The sequence below is a fragment of the Hylobates moloch genome, unplaced genomic scaffold (genome assembly GCF_009828535.3).
Source record: "Hylobates moloch isolate HMO894 unplaced genomic scaffold, HMol_V3 SCAFFOLD_8, whole genome shotgun sequence".
NCBI lineage: Eukaryota > Metazoa > Chordata > Mammalia > Primates > Hylobatidae > Hylobates > Hylobates moloch.
In genome coordinates this window covers 105,726,897-105,741,489 of record NW_026652283.1, presented here as the reverse complement: position 1 = coordinate 105,741,489, position 14,593 = coordinate 105,726,897, and the positions used below count along the sequence as shown (strand labels likewise).

General features: G+C 43.5%; 1 non-coding gene across 1 annotated transcript; it reads right to left on the bottom strand.

Moving 5' to 3' along the window:
* Window positions 1-742: 742 nt before the first annotated feature.
* LOC116473957 (U6 spliceosomal RNA) lies at window positions 743-846 on the bottom strand. The gene has a single exon (XR_004249517.1). It is a non-coding gene; the product is annotated as a U6 spliceosomal RNA (small nuclear RNA).
* Window positions 847-14,593: the final 13,747 nt, after the last annotated feature.

Sequence of the window (14,593 nt, the reverse complement as noted above, 5' to 3'; positions counted from 1 at the left end):
CTGTTTCTGGATAGCACAAACTATTTATAACTCAGCAGGGTCATAGCAGGCTTTATATTCTCCGAAGAATGCATTTTCTTTCCTGAGACAGAGGGCCCTAGACAAAGAGCTGAATCAAGACATTCCTTCACATCAGCAACAATTTGAAAGTTCAGTTCAAATGCAATTTGAAATCTAAAGAACTCAGATGTAACATTTTAAAATAGAAAGATAATTCTCTGCTTAAAAAGTTATCATATCAGTTCTGTTTTATTTTTAAAAAATCATATTAAGAAATATTTCTTTTTTCTTTTTTTTTTTTAAGATGAAGTTTCACTCATTTCCCAGGCTGGAGTGCAAAGGTGCCATCCTGGCTCACTGCAACCTTCTCCTCCCAGGTTCAAGTGATTCTCCTGCCTCAGCCTCCCAAGTAGCTGGGATTACAGGCATGCACCACCACTCCTGGCTAATTTTGTATGTTTTAGTAGAGACGGGGTCTCACCATGTTGGCCAGGCTGGTCTCGAACTCCTGACCTCCAGTGATCCGCCGGCCTCAGCCTCCCAAAGTGCTGGGATTACAGGCATGAGCCACCACGCCCAGCTATTTTTTTTTATTTTTAGTAGAGACAGGGTTTCACCATGTTGGCCAGGCTGATCTCAAACTCCTGACCTCAAGTGTTCTGCCTGCTTCGGCCTCCCAAAGTGCTGGGATTATAGGCATGAGCCACTGAGCCCAGCCAATATTTTAATTTAAAAAATTGTTTTAAATTTAAATCGCTTCATGAATTTGCATGTTATCCTTGCACGGGGGCCATGCTAATCTTTCATTTATTCCAATTTTAGTGTATGTGCTGCAGAAGCAAGCACTCTAAATTTTGTCTTACCACAATCCTTTGAAGTAGAAAGTAGTAATAGTATTAGTACTAATAGTGGAAGTTGGGAGACTTGGGTTTTAGTTTTACCTCTGTCAGTTATTGAGGTATATTTAGATAACTCCCAAGTTATCTAAACCTTGGGGAAAAATCATTTAATCTTCTTGTGCCTCAGTTTCCCCAGAAGCTACACCCTTAGCAACCTGTGGTATTCTAGAACGCTATTACTTCTAAATGTTTTGCAGAATGCTATTAAGCATTAGGAGTGGTAGAGTATTCACACCTTCATTTTGGAGGTGAGGAAACCAGACCATCTGCATATTTACTGATTTGGCCAGTATCAGACAGCCAGGGAGCAGGAGACCCAGGGCTTGAACCCAGGTTTCTCCAGGCAAATCCGTGCTCTAGACACAGAGTGAAAGTCAATGGGCTCTAACACAAACAGATTGCAAAGGCGTTCCAGGAGCTACAAGATGAACAAAACAAGGCCTCATCATCAGGGCTTTTCCATGCCGCCTCCTGGCCCTTCCCACTCCTTCCTATTGTATGTAGCATCTACTCCACCACGAGACTTGTGTCAACATTGACGTCAAGAATATAACAGCCTCTCTTGATGTCTACCAACGCTTTGCCTCCGCATAAGTAATTCAGTTTCTCTGTGCATTGGTTTTCACTTGAAAAAAACAAAACAAAACAAAAAAATCTTCCAACTGCAATATGAGGCAGCAAAGCCCAGCTGACTGCATAACGAATGTGAAACCTTAAAGCGCAGGAATGGAGTATGGTACCTGTTTCTAGCGACACCGTTTCTTCAAGGCATCTCTATGTAACAATGGTTTTCATGTCCTCATAAATATACTACGACATAGCACACTGGGAGTATAGTTACAACAAAAATTTCCCATATAATAAAGGTTGTCTTGGCGGAGCATGGTGGCTCATGCCTGTAATCCCAGCACTTTGGGAGGCCAAGGCAGATGGATCATGAGGTCAGCAGGTCAAGACTATCCTGGCCAACATGGTGAAACACCGTCTCTACTACAAATACAAAAATTAGCTGGGTGTGGTGGCGTGCGCCTGTAATCCCAGTTACTCAGGAGGCTGAGGCAAGAGAATCGCTTGAACTCAAGAGGCTGAGCTTGCAGTGAGTCAAGAAAATGCCACTGCACTCCAACCTGAGCGGCAGAGCAAGACGCCATCTCAATAAATAAAAAAATAAATAAATAAAGGTTGTCTCCAATCTTTGTCTATGTAGCTTGCACCTCCTGTATGAAGAATAACTCTCTTCCATAGAAATTTCACATAATAACATGTAAGTTAAGAATGAAGCCAGTAGGACAAGAAAAGAAGTGAACTATAAGAGATCTTCCACGCAGCTTTGTTCTACAGTGCCATTCGTGTCTCTTTTCCATGAAGGCAAGCATTTCATTCCCTAACACTGAGCTGAGCACAGTGATTGAAACCTTGGTATAACGCATAGGAAGCTCAGGGGAGAGTTTAACTGGGAAGAGGTGTTTCAGTGATCTATCGCTACATAACAAATCACCCCCAAATCTTAGTGGCTTAAGCAATGATGATTTGTTCTCATTCTTCTCTGGTTCCAACTGAGCCACTCTTGTGACTCTAAGCAGCTGCTGGCTGGGCTGAGCTGTTGGCTGGGACGTCTTTGTTATCCTCCACAGGGCCTCCCCACAAGGCAGCTTGGGCTCCTCCACAGCATGGTGGTCTCAGCGTTTCAATAGGGCAAAAGTGGAAGCTGCCCGGCCTCCTAAGGGCTAACCTGGCACAGCATCACTCCCACTATGTTCTATTGGTCAAAGCAAGTCACAAAAAGCTGGGCACAATGGTGTGCACCTGAGGTCCCAGCTACTCAGGAGGTTGAGGCAGGAGGATCAGGAGTTCAAGCCCAACTTTGGCAGCATAGTGAGACCCTGTCTCTAAAAACTCAACCAAGCTGCCTTGTAAAAAGCAGGCCTCAAAAGTCAACTCAGATTTGAGAGGAAGTAAGGGTAAATAGGCCCCACCTCTAGATGGGAAAAATGATGTACTCATTCAAAAATGGATGGATTGGGGTAGCCATCTTTTTTTTTTTTCTTTGAGACAAAGCCTCCCTTTGTCAACCAGGCTGGAGTGCAGTGGTGCGATCATGACTCTCTTCATCTTTGGCAGCAACCTATCACAGAGGGGGTTATAGAAAAGGAGACTTGTAACTTCTATGTGGTCACTTCAGACCTGCAGAGCAGGCAGGTGAGGTGAAAGAGGCTTTTTGAGAGTCCGAGCCTGTTGTAGAGAGATCAGTCCAGTGGTCCAGGTTCAGTGAAGGAATGATCTGGTAGCAGTTCTTCTGGAAGCACCCTTCTTTGGAAATTCTACAGGTAAGGCATGTCCATATTCCCACTTCTCGCACCTCTGGGGAGGAATGGGGAGTTGGGTAGGGCTGATGGAGCTTGTAGAAGGTGTTAGGGACTGAATCCTCTTCCTCCCCAAATTCATATGTCAAAGTCTTAATCCACAATACCTCAGAATGTGACTATATTTGGAGATAGGGTCTTCAAAGAGGTAATTAATTTAAAATGATGCTGTTAGTGTGGGCCCTGGTCCAATCTGACTAGTGTCCTTCTAAGAAGAGGCGATTAAGACACACAGAGACGTTGGGGGAGTAAGACAAGCATGGGAAGATACAGCAAGAGGACCGCCATCTGCAGGCCAAGGATGGGGGCCTCAGCGGAAACCCAACCTGCCGGCACCTTCATCTTGGGCTTCCAGCCTCCAGAACCGTGAAAAATAAACCTCTGTTGTTGAAGCTACCCAGTCTGTAGTATTTCACTGTGGCAGCCCAAGCCGATGGATACAAAGGAGAAAGGCCTCAGCCTGAAGGGTCCGGTCGAACCAAAGCCCATGTGGAAATGGGAAGGCCTGAAACAACGGGAGGATGGTCCAAGCCTCTGCAAATCCAAGGTGCGTGGTAGTGGGTTTGGACGTAGTGACACGTCCCCAGGGTTCTGAAGCCAGGACAGCAAGAGAATCCTCCAGAGATCACAAGCCACAGACTCAGCTCCAGGCATGTCTTGTTGACCCCACTGTGTTTTTAAAGAAATTGTAATTCATCTCCACTATTTAAGCATCAGAAGTTTTTATTCTTTTAAAAACATTAGGATTTCCAGCTTCTCTTGAACAATTAGAAGACCTCGCTACCCTGGCGTCGCCTGCCTCTGTGGGTACAGGACTGGGGCTGGTTTTTTTTTCTTTTTTTTTTTTTTCATTTGAATATCCATTGTCAAATGAGTGTTTCCCAGACAGGAGTTTAGTGAATAACAAGTGGGAAGGAGACAAGTACATTCTATCAAATTGCGTCACTTTGGGGATTGAAGGTCTTTATGGTAATTTATGTCTTGTCATTACAGTGAAAAGAGTGTGATTCACCAGCTCTACTTGGTTCATTGTGATTTACAGTGGAGGAAGTTATGTAATTAGCCATATCCAGAAGAGGTAGAAGCCTCCAATATCCCAGGTAGGGCCTTTAAAGGGTTTTTGTGATCTTAAACTGAGTTTTTATAGGTGTTTCTATTCCCGGAAGGCATTGGAAAGAGCTGTAAGTGTACGCCTGTGTTCCAATTGCTTCTCAATTGACACTCTTCGATATGCATTGGCGGCCTGTGTGTTCCTACTTCAGTGTAATGAAAAATCTGGTTATAATTTGCACGTCAAACAAGAGGGGACTGGTTACTCTCGCTGGGGGAGCCTTGACTGAATTTCTAGGCTTTTGAGAAACTCACAAACACGCTCAGTTGTTAATGTTCTTTGTACATAATATTTCAGACAGAATTAGCAACAGAATTACTGCTCTGATCTGTTTGCCTTTCTTTATTCCAAGATATTTTGCATATTTTAAAGAGGATTCTCTCCCTGTTCTCAGGTTAAATTAGTTGCTCAGAGAAGCTGCAGTCTCTTTCCTGGCACTGGGTATTTGAGCTCCACTTGGGGCGGCTGATTCTGGAAGACTATTCTCACCTGAACCTCATCAGGGCACCATGGCAAGACCTCTGAACTAGGCTGCATGGAACACTCCAGGGTCTTTGTTCCCCTCTCCTCCAACTCGCCTCACCCCCAAATCCTTCTCTTTTAGTGACCCCTTCTCGCAGCCATGCAACCTCCACAGATACCCTCCCTGCCACCACCCTCCAACTGTCCCCAGGGAAATATACACTCTACTGCCCTTCCTGGAAAATAACCTTGATCCACTTTTCCTGCAGTCTCTCGCTCAAGACTGGCTTTTCTCCTCTGGTGTGTCTGGTCCAACATCCATCAATGATGTGACAAAAATTGTTGTCCATGTGCCATCTCCTGGAAAGTTCTCCCTTGATCCCCTGCAGGCAGGAATCCGTGGGGATGGGGATAGATACCAGAGTGTGCCTGCGACAACAGGAACCCAAACCAGCATTTGTAGAGGCTTCACTGTGTGCTAGGCACTGTGCAAAGCAAGGCACTGCACGGGCTAACTCACTGAAGACCCACTTCTGTACATTGGGGTAAATCTTTGTACTATGCCCACTTTACAGATGAGAAAACGCAGGCTCAGACTTGCCCAAGATCACATAGTGGGAAATACTAAAGCAGCCTGACCCTAAAGACCTGAAGTCATGCATGTATTTCGTGAATTGCTTATATATGTAGTTATACAATCCTACACTTTGTTCCAGGAAGGATTTATAATGATTCACAGAAACACATAAAGATAAGATAAAATTTTAAATTAACAGTAGGATAAACCAGGACAACAGGAAAATGAGGACAGGAAAGACCGAGTGGAGCCAGTGGCGATCTCTGTACACAAAATAAAAGCCAGGGGCATTTTGTCTGTGTCACAGCTATAAAGTTATGACTGCGTCTGGTATCAAAGTCATTTCTGAGCACGTCTTATCTGCACCATTGTTGGCTGCTTTAGGGCAGGGTGAGCCGTCAGCATTTTCTCTCCCACATTTTATCCAACAACTATTTAATGCACAAATATAATTATGAAGGAGGATGCATCCTCTCCCTCTCTCTGTCCCCTCCTCAATCTTGCTTGCTCCTGAAACAGGAATTTCTACTTGTCTAAGGCCCTGGAGAAGTTTCTACTTTCTCTGCACCTCCCGTTGGATCCACCCTGGGGGAAAAAGAGTGATTCAGTTGATTAGGGCAGTGGCAAAAGGTGCCCTATTGGCCCACATTTCTCTGAGGGGTGGGGTTAACTCTTTAAAAGATCCCCACTCCCCTGGGCATTGTTCTCTCTCTCCTTGGGCTGTTTCTCTTGGAGGTGACTTTCTGCAAGTCTCTCCTCCCTGACAGGGAGCAGGATCGGGGACAGTGTGTAGGAGCCTGCAGTCTCCAGCTGCTCTAAGTGAGCTTAGGTGGGAAAAATCAATTCAGTGGAAAGTCATGGGACAGACATTTTGGCTTCAGATCCAGGTTTGCGGTAATAAATTTGATGTTTTGATCCCTAAACTGACTTGTAGATCTGTTTCATATTTAGTTCAGAATCTGAAAGGAAAGAGTATGAATTTTTTTTGACACTTTAAAATCTCTACTAATGATTTACTTTCTCACAAATATTTCTATTCTTAAAATAGGGGGCCTTCTGGAGCCATCTCAGTTAGGAAAACTTGTGATCGCAAGTAACTAGGGAAAAAAAAAGCCATAATGGCTGCATTAATTTGGGTCCTATGAGAGGAAAATGCCAAGACAGGATTAGATGTGCAAGCAATTTGTTGGAGCAGTGCGGGTGAAGCATAAAAAGGAAAAGGCCAGAGAAGGCAGAGAGAGCCTTCAGGCCGTGGTGCTGGTCTGATGCTTATGAAGAAAAGAGGGGAGGAAGGCGGATGGAGTAGAATGTCTTAGATTGCAGTGCAGGTCTGAGAAAGTTGTGGCCGAGGCTGATGGGAATCCTTGATGCAGTGTTGCCCATTGGTGTATCCCTGTGTCCCACAGGAATAATAAACCTGCATTAGCTGTGCATAGTCACTGATTCAGGAGCAGCCTGTGGAAAGCGTGGCCTCAGCATCAATGTGGTGGTGAACCCAGAGAAGTGGAAACAAGGCCATCTATTATGCTCCCTGCAGCAGGAGACCTGAGTGATGCATTGTCCTGGCCATCAGAGTGGCTTAATCCAGTAAGGGTTTGGTTTCTCCCATAATAACAGTTTGAATTAAGTAGGCATCTGCTGGCTTCAGGCCAGTGTTCCTGCTATACCTTGGGCATGCCATTGTGGCCTCGCAATCACTGCAGCCACTGGAATCATCGCATCTGCAGTCAGCAAGAAGAAAGGTGGAGTGGCAGCATCTCCAGCAAGAAAACCAAAACACTCTGGGAGCCTCACAGCAGCCTTCTCTCGGGTCTCATTGACCACAGCTGGAGCATGTGGAGCACGTGGCATCCCTGGACCGGAGCTTAGAGAGAAAAAAGTTGGGGAAGAATATTGGGTCAGCCACCATGATCATGTGCCTGCCACAGAGGCCCAACATAGGCCCCAGAGGAAGACCCTGATATTGGCATTTCAGGCCCCCACAGATGCTGTGTTGGGTAGTTAAACCTGGCCTTGTTGTGCCTCCAACAGAAGCTTCCCGGTGCTTCTGGGTGATCAAGTCTCGCTGTACTCCATTGAAGTCTCCCAGGATGCTTTCTAATAGCTCAGCCTGGTGCTACATAGCATACAAATTACACAGTTCATTTCTCAGAAAAGTCTTTGTATTTTCTTTGGAGGGCTGAAACTATGTATTTGGAGAGGAAATGGCTTGTTGTTTGCCTGCCGTGTCAGGTGCTTTTACTTGTGTCCTCTTGTTTAAGCTTCCCAGTGACCTTGCATGTGTGGTGGATGTTCTCACAGGCACTGGGGTTGGTCTCCCTCTGTCTACTCTACTCTCCTCTGTTGTGGCAGCCATGGGATTTGGGATGTGGACACCAGGCCCACAGGGTGGGCCCGATTAATCTAAGCCAATCAGAGTAATCTCATTACCTTGGCAGTCATTGCTGCAGAAATGAGCTTGTAACCAATCTGGCTCAATGAGATTCAGGGGAAGGTTGCTGGGGCTTCTGGGAACCTGTTTGCTTGGGCTAGAGAAAAAGCCACAGGAAGAGCCGTTTCTATCTTCCGCTAGATGTGAACGGGAAAACCAGGAGCCCTGATTGCTGTGGCTATATCCTGTGACCCTGAGAGGAGCCTTGTTCAGAATAAAGCCAACACTGGATAGCAGTCTTGGAGTCAGAAAGAGCCTGGGTCCTTGAGGACGTCGCTGAGAAGCTGGACCAATCATCCTGATGACCTCACAATCTGTAGACGCCCAGGTAGGTGAGCCCATCTGTTTCTTTATGTGGAAGCTAATGTGGTTGGATTTTCTGTTACATTGAAAGCATCTAACTGCTCCAGGTGTTATGCCCGTTTTCAGTTGAGGAAGCTGATATCCAGAGAGATGGAGTAACTTGCCCAAGGTCGCACAGCTTGTGTGGCAGAGCTGGGCTCGGGACCAAGGTCTGACTGTTGGCTCCACACCCTGCAATTAATCCGCTGTTCACTGGGAGAGCTGATTCATGTATTTCAAGATTATAAGAACAGCTCAGACATGCTTAACTTACTAAGAAACTGGTATTGGACTTTTCACACTTTCTCTGAGTTCACAGCTGTGCCATTTCTCGTGTAACAGGGATCTCCAGAATATCAAAAGACTTCACAAATCACAGTGGTGCCAAAGAAGACAGATTTAATACCGGTTTTCAGGGTGATATCAGTTCTTTTTCTCAATTTTTAAAAGTAGGCAGTAATGATGACAGCATATAAAACAAATATATACCAGGTCATAGCTTCCAATTTCCTCTTATCAGAATTGACAAATGTCCCACACCGTGCAGGAAGAGTGCAGTTAAGAAGGGGCACAGAGTTGTCTGTGAGTTTTCATTACTTTTGTTCATTATACTGCTGCATTCCCAATCTTTTCACCCCCAATCCTGCATGTTAAAGGACTGCAAATGCAGCAGTGTAATGAACAAAAGTCTAAGAACTTTTTCTGGAACAACTTAAAGTCTCAGAATTGGACAGAATTTGGAGGACAGCTGGTTTAGTCCCTCCCCCGTGGCAGGCAGGAGTCCCTCCCAGAGCACCCCCTGCTAGGCAGCCATCTAGCTTTCCCTAGAAAACGCTCTGGAGAGGAGTCACTCTTTTCTACTCTCCTTGCTAGGGAGCTCCTCATATTGCCCTGACTTTGTGCTTATGTGTTGTTATAAACAAAGTCACCGTTCTTCAGGGCAGAACGGATACCAGCTCATTAAAAGACAAATGGCGGCAAATTATCTTTGTGACTGTGTTCTCTTCCCAAGGTGATCTGATAAGCTATCAGTAATAGATACCCCCCAATAGGGTGACCAAGCCTACTTACCCCTTTACCCCTTAACTCACTCTAGATAGAAATGGGATACACATCCTGTCTGTGAATTTGATGTAACCCAAGAGACAGACGAGGGGTAACTTCAAGGTTTGTGTAACTGAAAGATGACCTTCAAGTGGGGGATGACTTTGTTTTTTGCCTTATTTTATTTTATTTCAAAATCACACGTTTGTTTAGCTCTAAGAGTTAAATAGCTCTGCAAAACTAATAATGAAAAACAGCAGTCTCTACCTATGGTCTCCCTGTCTTTACATCTTCCTCTCCAGAGGCAACCCCTTGCAAGTCTTCTGGCCGTTTCTTCTGGTGTTTATACTTAAATTTCTCAATAATGTATTGATACTGTTATTTCTTGATTTATCAGTTTTCGATATCATCCAATTTCTTCCTATCACACAAAATGAGGATTGAGCACGGCTTCACCTCTCCTTCCTCTCCCTGGTGCGGCTCCTGACCCCCAACCCCCACCACTCACATGCAAACTTCCTCTCCTATCTTCCCAATATAGTTGCATCATAGTTTTTGGTTGAGTCAACATGTATTATTTAGATTTATATGATGATGTAGATCTTGCTCACAGCTGAGCCATGCGATGAAATCCAGAAAGAATAAAGAGTTATGATTGACCTACTTAACAGAGAAAACTCACATGTGACCTGAGGTGCCAAAGTCCTCCCTGGAGTGTTCCACACCAACTAATTCAGACTGTGGGGAAAGGATTGCTGAAGTTTACTTGTTCTGTGCCTGCCAGGTTGAGGCAAGACCAACTGCTGAAGGGGTGGGTGAGGTTTGCCTCCCTTCCTAAGGAGGTGGAAGCGTGAAGATTTTGCACAATGGACAAATAAAGAGATGAAAACAAGGGTGAGCTCAAAGCAGCAGAACAAAGCCATAAACCAGCCTCACCCATGTGGGAACCTTGCTGAAGAGTATGATGTTTTTCCTTTTTCCTTCGCACTCTGGGAACGGTCATATGAAGCATCCTGTTTAAATACTTTCCTCCTTTGAAGCAATTCCCTCCAGTTACTCATAACCCTTCAGTGATTCACAAACCATCTTGTGCTTCCCATGAGTTGATGTAGGTTGGGCTGGGGACCAGGCAGTAAGAGAAGCCTGGCGTCTCCACATTACCACTCTGCAAGCTTCCGTTTTCTCCAGAGTGTTCTGAGTCTGTCCTTCCCAACCCCTCCCTGTCAGGCTGGGCCATTTTGCCTGCTGTCCCTGCACCGGCATTGACAAGCCCTAGGGGCACCACTGCTTAGGGGAAGGGCAGCCTCTGCGTGTGGCCCTCTCCTGGAGAAAAAAACATGCTGATTTTGTTTTTAAAATAATTGTTAGCTGGTGCAGTGGCTCACACCTGTAATCCCAGGACTTTGGAGGCCGGCAGGATCACTTGAGCCCAGAACTTCAAGACTAGCCTGGGCAACACAGTGAGACCTCATCTCTACAAAAAAAAAAAAAAAAAAAAATCTCCTTAAGCTGATAAGCAGCTTCAACAAAGTCTCAGGATACAAAATCAATGTGCAAAAATCACAAGCCTTCTATAGGAAGGTATACACCAATAACAGAAAAACAGAGAGCCAAATCATGAGTGAACTCCCATTCACAATTGCTTCAAAGAGAATAAAATACCTAGGAATCCAACTTACAAGGGATGTGAAGGAGCTCTTCAAGGAGAACTACAAACCACTGCTCAACAAAATAAAAGAGGACACAAACAAATGGAAGAACATTCCATACTCATGGATAGGAGGAATCAATGTCATGAAAATGGTCATACTGCCCAATGTAATTTATAGATTCAATACCATCCCCATCAAGCTACCAATGACTTTCTTCACAGAATTGGAAAAACTACTTTAAAGTTCATATGGAACCAAAAAAGAGCCCACATTGCCAAGACAATCCTAAGCCAAAAGAACAAAGCTGGAGGCATCACACTACCTGACTTCAAACTATACTACAAGGCTACAGTAACCAAAACAGCATGGTACTGGTACCAAAACAGAGATACAGACCAATGGAACAGAGTAGAGCCCTCAGAAATAATACCACACATCTACAACTATCTGATCTTTGACAAACCTGACAAAAACAAGCAATAGGGAAAGGATTCCCTATTTAATAAATGGTGCTGGGAAAAATGGCTAGCCATATGTAGAAAGCTGAAACTGGATCCCTGCCTTACACCTTATATGAAAATTAATTCAAGATGGATTAAAGACTTACATGTTAGACCTAAAACCATAAAAACCCTAGAAGAAAACCTAGGCAATACCATTGAGGACATAGGCATGGGCAAGGACTTCATGTCTAAAACACCAAAAGCAATGGCAACAAAAGCCAAAATTGACAAATGGGATCTAATTAAACTAAAGAGCTTTTGCACAGCAAAAGAAACTACCATCAGAGTCAACAGGCAACCTACAGAATGGGAGAAAATTTTTGCAATCTACCCATCTGACAAAGGGCTAATATCCAGATTCTACAAAGAACTGAAACAAATTTACAAGAAAAATATCAAACAACCCCATCAAAAAGTGGGCGAAGGATATGAACAGACATTTCTCAAAAGGAGACATTTATACAGCCAACAGACACATGAAAAAATGCTCATCATCACTGGCCATCAGAGAAATGCAAATCAAAACCACAATGAGATACCATCTCACACCAGTTAGAATGGTGATCATTAAAAAGCCAGGAAACAACAGAGGATGTGAAGAAATAGGAACGCTTTTACACTGTTGGTGGGACTGTAAACTAGTTCAACCATTGTGGAAGACAGTGTGGCGATTCCTCAAGGATCTAGAACTAGAAATATCATTTGACCCAGCAATCCCATTACTGGGCATATACCCAAAGGATTATAAATCATGCTGCTATAAAGACACATGCACACGTATGTTTATTGCGGCACTATTCACAATAGCAAAGACTCGGAACCAACCCAAATGTCCATCAATGATAGACTGGATTAAGAAAATGTGGCACATATACACCACGGAATATTATGCAGTCATTAAAAGGATGAGTTCATGTCCTTTGTAGGGACATGGATGAAGCTGGAAATCATCATTCTGAGCAAACTATCGCAAAGACAGAAAACCAAACACTGCATGTTCTCACTCATAGGTGGGAATTGAACAATGAGAACACTTGGACACGGGGTGGGGAACATCACACACTGGGGCCTGTCATAGGGTGGGGAGAGGGAGGACAGATAGCACTAGGAGATAGACTTAATGTAAATGATGAGTTAATGGGTGCAGCACACAAACATGGCACGTGTATACATATGTAACAAACCTGCACGTTGTGCCCATGTACCCTAGAACTTAAAGTATAATTTAAAAAAATATAAGTATTAAAATTAAAATTGAATTTTGCAACTTTTCCAGAGATTAGGAATTAAAACCCAAACTTAAGTATATTAAAATTTCTATCTAATACAATAGAACCAATCTTTAAGATACTCTCATTTATTAAATTTCTCCATCTCTGTTTGTATGATACTGCTTGTGTGTCCAGAATTTTTACTTCTGCCCAAAGAAATTTTGCTTATTGTTGCTAAGTTTTTTAGAACACAGTCCCTTGATGGGGAAAAAATAAATGTATACGGATTTAACTAGAATTCCTACCTACTTCAGAGGTTACTTTTCAAGATGTGTAGAAAGAAGAGGGCCAAGGAAAACCTCACTGACCTTTTCCCCAGCAATGAAAATGTTCAAGTTTCTTAAAAAAAAAAAAAAAAAAAGCAGGCACCTGAGTGTTATTTACAATTTCAAACGTTCAGTTTCAGTTTCTAATCTACCAAGTCCTCTACCTCCAAAGCTCACAGTGACTTTCCTAAGCAGCTTCATTTCACAGGGTTCCCTGTTGTCTGCTTTCTTTTGTGGGTCTGTAAACGCTAGAAGATTCAGTTATGCAAAGGAGGTTACAAATGCTGTCTTTAAGTGGGGGAGAAGCAGAAAGGAAAGTGGAAAAAGCCAATTGAGCCACCAGGGCTGCTTCCTGAGAAAGCTGACCTCCCTCTTGTCTTCACTGGAGGGTAAGTCCTCAGTTAACACTGTCAATAGGTCTTTGGAAACTACAACTTGAAGCGGAACGACATAGGACAGATCAAATTTTACCGAAGGCTAATTGATACAAACAAGAGTTAAGTTCCCTTGGCACATTTCTGATCACAAAAACATTAAACTTCTAAACAAAGACCAAAACACTTCTAATTTTAAACCTTAAACTAAATGTGAGCTAAGGTACATTTAAGAAAGAATAGGCCCAGCATGGTGGCTCATGTCTGTAATCTTAGCACTTTGGGAGGCCGAAGCATGAGGATCGCTGGAGGCCAGGAGTTCAAGACCAGCCTGGGCAAGATAGGAAGACCACATCTCTGCAAAAATAAAAAATAGCCACATGGCAACATGCGCCTGTTCTACATGTGTTATATCTTATGAATTTCAACTAATTCTTTGAGAGCAAGGCATGAAGGAATTGGAATCCATAGGAATTGGCAGAATTGGGGGAAGGGTTTGAAAAGGAATTTGGGACAGGACTAAGTCTACCTTTATTAAATGTCTGTTATCTTATTCACTGTGGGATTTTTAAATATCAATTTTGATTGGATTAAGGCGCTATTTTTTTAATTACTGAGTTTTTTTGTTTGTTTGTTTGTTTTTTGGCAAGCCCTTAAATTTTGTTTGCATTTAATACAAGGCCTGGAAACCAGAGAAGATGACCAGTTTCAAAACCAGAGAAGCAACCCTAGTATGAAGTTTCAAATGGTGTGGCAGGAAGGTAGCAAGACACCTGGGGCAGATAACAAAGGTTTGAGCACCTGCTCTGTGGCAAGCTGCCTGAAGGGACTTGACACACACTTGCAGACAGTTCTCAGAAAAGTTCAATAAATTGCCCAAGGCCAAAGGGCTAGTAAGTTGTGAGCTTGGATTTGAAGCTGATTTGTCTCTTCATTGCAAAGCCCTGGGCAACAGCCTTTTTGCCATGAATCGGGAATAAAGAGGAGAGAGCATGGAGATGGCAACAGACTCAATTTATGAGTGAAATTTGATTTTATTACTTTTCAATACAGATAAGGCCAGGCTTGATGGCTTACGCTTGTAATCCTAGAACTTTGGGAGGCTGACGCAAGAGAATTGCTTGAGGTTAGGAGTTCAAGATCACCTTGGACAACATGGGGGGGTTGGGGAGGGGGAAGAAAGAAAGTGAAAGAAAAATAAATACAGATAAATACCAAAAGAGACAAGTACACTCTCCAGGGGTAAATAATGAATAAAATTTCAAATCAGTATCTTATTTTTTTCAACTTTATTGAGC